This window comes from Zerene cesonia, chromosome 20 (assembly GCF_012273895.1).
Source record: "Zerene cesonia ecotype Mississippi chromosome 20, Zerene_cesonia_1.1, whole genome shotgun sequence".
In the NCBI taxonomy this organism is placed as follows: domain Eukaryota; kingdom Metazoa; phylum Arthropoda; class Insecta; order Lepidoptera; family Pieridae; genus Zerene; species Zerene cesonia.
Window position 1 is genome coordinate 3,523,149 of NC_052121.1, and position 4,300 is coordinate 3,527,448.

Sequence of the window (4,300 nt, forward strand, 5' to 3'; positions counted from 1 at the left end):
TATTTTACATTTTCATGAATTATCACACAATTTTATAGCTTCGAAAATCGACCGTCTTTTCTGCATATTAGATTCATTGCCTATTGTGATTGCAATAAACTTATGATTAATATTCAGTTACCTTTTTAGTTTGGCAGAAAAAGCTTGTTTAAGATTACACAATTATTTATAGAAGTAAGGATATCACCCATTCTAATGGCGGGAGATAAGTACTCTTTGGAATTAATTGGGCTCGGGCACGAAAATAAAATTAAAACTATTGTTTGAGTGTCTCACAAAAAGTAAAGGAATAAAAAATCAGCATACGCCTTAATAAATTACTACTAAACACAAAATGGATATATTTATTTGTATAAGTATGTCGCATGTCAGAACTTGGAGAATGAATATGCTCGGCCAGGATCAACAAAAACATTATTATTTTCTTTTTTAACATTAGTTATTTTTGAAATAAAGGTACATGTACACATAATAATTATGACTAAAAGGGCTATTTTTTATTTGTTATGTGATCCACCCATCTAAATTTAAGTTTATTGTACTACCTTTATAATTATTATGAAGACGCTTATGTTACTGATGTGTATCTGTTAATTATAAAGATGAAGATTAATGAAAGAATGTATTAATGTAACCCTACCGTAACATGACAAGATTAGCAATTCTTTGAAAATCATTAACACATAGTTGGTACGAAAATTAAATTCGATACTAGACTCTACATACGAAGTTTGGAACTAATCACTTACTTAACTTCTACGTAACTTGGGCAGAAACTGGATACCCTTAGTTTGATGTTCGACACAATACGTAGGTGCTTCGGAAATGGTACCCTATTAGAAGTTTAGCCTTTCAAAATCATCGAGTGTCAAGTGTCAATTTTCCTTATCGTATTGTGTGATACCTATAAAGGATATTTGACAGAATAAATGCTATTTTATCCACGGAACCACATAGGCAAGTGACTAAGCCGCTATTTTGTATGTTGAAATAATTTTGCTTAAAAAAATGAGTCTGGTGAGTGATATTACGGTTTGAATTAATTTCTTTTTGATGAGTTTATTATTTTATTTAAATTCAGCTTGAAGCCGAGGATTTTGATTGGTTTTTCGTCAACAGATAAATATAAGCTTTACCGTGATGTTGTTTTAGGATAGCGACGTAAAGCGACGATTGCAAGAAATAAAAATACTTATTTTGTAATCGTTTATATCACATATTTTAATATTATTTCTAATGTTTAAAGGATATTTGTGATGTGATTGTTTTTCTATTAAAATTTGACTCAATATTTTGATACGAAAGTTCTCTAACTACCTGGGAAAAAATTAATGCATAATAATATGGAATTAACGTGTAGTGTTATGTAGTATAGTATTATATTTATTATCTGTGGTTTTTGTCCAACTTCACATGAGGCTAAAACATTTTTCAGTTTTAATTGCAATTTGTCTAACGATTCAATTCAAAGTATTAAAACAATTGAATCACGTAATATGTATAAATAGTATACCTAACTACCAAAGAGCCTAAATAACTAGATTTTGCAATTGCACATAGCAACAACAAGTGTGATATTCTTACGTACTACTAGCATCTACCTGCATAATAACAAAAGAAGTATTCACATAGGTGAAATGAATAATCCCGTAACCATTTATCACCACTAATTATCTATTGATCACTTTGCTATAGCAACGAACGGATGAAATACAAATGTTTGTATAAGCGGCTGACGCTTGGAACAAACCGTCATCAATACATGCCGTTTGTGTCAACATTTCGATGAGTCCATTTGCTCTTCATGACGGATCAGCAAATTTCGAGCCTATAACACTAGTTTTACATACGTTTTGATAGCAAATTTGCATACGCTTTTGTATAGCGGAAATTTCTATAATATGCCTTCAAAGCATTATAGCCTATATATGTAATTAATATAACTCAAGGAAACATAATTCTGTATCTGTAGTTTGTACATAAATTCTTCTTAGTATTTGTGTAAGGTGATTTTATAACAAAATTATTAACGTTTCTATTTTTAATTTAGTCCTGTTTTATAAAGTTTTAATATCTTGTATCAGTGATTTTATTTTAATAGAAGGATCATTGTTGATTTTTCACACAAATAAATGCGGATGTGACTATATCAGTCACATCACAAGATAGGTTTTTAGTAGATAATGATCGAATTGATCAAAGTAACACACATGATTTTTTTTTATGTCATAGTGTGGGCATCTGAGCTGGTAGTTCGCTTGATGTTAAGCGGTCACCACTGCCCATGAACATCTGCCTCTGCGAATGCATTGTTCGATTTTAAGGGTAAGAGATAAGAGAGGTGGCCCAATTCGTGCCGAAGCGTGCTCGATTCCCACATTAAGAATTAATCCATTTTTTAGACTTGTATACAATACCTATCATTGGATAAACACGCGTATGTTTATGTAGTGTATGCTTTATTATATCTTATTGATTAGGTACTGAATAAATTGTTAAAACGACGAATCATACCTTACTGAAAAAGATTTCCAATTTTCAATAAGCCGAGCCGAGCGAAGTCTTTAAATTATACGCACTCGAGGAATAAATTACTTATAAAATTAGTTTTTTCAAGATCACTTGTAATGATAAAATAATTATTTTCATCACTTGAATTCATAATATGTTACTTCATACAACATTTAAAGTTGTATATTTTGAGTTTTAAGAGTTCAGTGTTTAAGCAGGGAATAATTTAAAATTTGAAGTAAAGACAAACTTCGCGAAAATACTTTCTTTAAAAATATCCTAATCTCTAAAATCGTAAAGCTCAAGATATTTCTTTAAGAGCAGGCAACTGAGCTGGTGATTGCCTAAGTGATAACAACCGCCCATGATCATTTACAGAGTTAGAGCTTCTGCAAATACGTGGCCTGCTATTAAGAGAGAAAAGATGAGGAATGGTTTCACTACGGGTATAAAGGAATATACTAGAAAGAGTGACGGAAAGGCAACGTTAGTCCGGCTCCTCCACGCTACGCCCGAAATACAGTAGCATTCGCATGCTTCTATTTCACATCGATCTTCTCTGATGGTTCGGAAACATCCCTGGTGCGAGCTGGCCGAATTCGAAGCGTGCTTGACTATACGTTAAAAATTGTTTGAGTCTTTATAGTAGCTTGAACAAATGAATACATAAAAATTGACGTTCTGACTTCCAGATTCCCACTGTTCCCGCCAGTTAGTTAACAAAAAACAATAAATTGACTTTTGAATAATCCTTTTCAGAGATTTGCAAATCGTATTCAGTGAAAACTGATTGAATAAGCCCCTGCTTTCAATTCAAATTTCATAGCCTGTTAAAGTTTTGATTGAGGTCGACTTACCATTTAAATTAAGGACAAATAATAATTACACTTTATAACAATTGACTGTTACAATTAATCTTTAACAAATTTCTCTATTGTAATAGTAAATAGTTCGTAAGAAATTTTAATCTGACTTTCGAAATAGGGTTTCTAATTTTGTTTTCATAATGGCGCGAGAAAAGGAAACTTAGTAAGTTAAGTTGTAAAATGATTTTCAAAATATTTTGCTTTAATTGCTTAAGCAATAATTAATAAGTGAATATAATGCTTAAAATTCTAGTATTACGTTCTTTAAAATAACGTATTTGTTTAAATAACCGAGAATATCGATATATTCTCAAGGACTTTTTTGGGATCATACGATAGGTCATCAGTTTAGGTTCCTCAAGGGACAGTAAAATATTGGAGCAACTACCCATAAGGTAATGATCGTTTTCTTATTGATTATAACTGATTACAAGTAATCATAGAGAGCCTTGAGTATTTCACTGACATTTCATTCTTGTACGATTACTATATTTATGCCAATTATTGTAATGGTGGAAATAACGCTTCTTCCATCGCTTTGCGAGGCACAATCAGAAAACATTAATTTATTTAGTGCTTGTCGTGTGCTAAGAGATTTCCAGTTTAATTTATTACATACCTATGTTTCAAAATAATAATAACGAGTTTTGATATGAATCTAATATTTTAAAAAAGGTTATTACTAAGAATTTTAACCGCTAAAAAGTTGCCAAAAGCACTTAATATTAAGTAGTTTGTTGTTAATCATAAATAATAGATACAGACCAGGTTCGGTTATCAAAAAAGTAATATTAGTATCTCGATATTAATACTGACTGGACAATCGCACATGAAGCTACTAATATTTTCTTGGGTATAAATTGCAGTTTTCATAATCGTTATAATAGGTACCTTGCAAAACAAAACGTCTTGAAGAAGGGTTT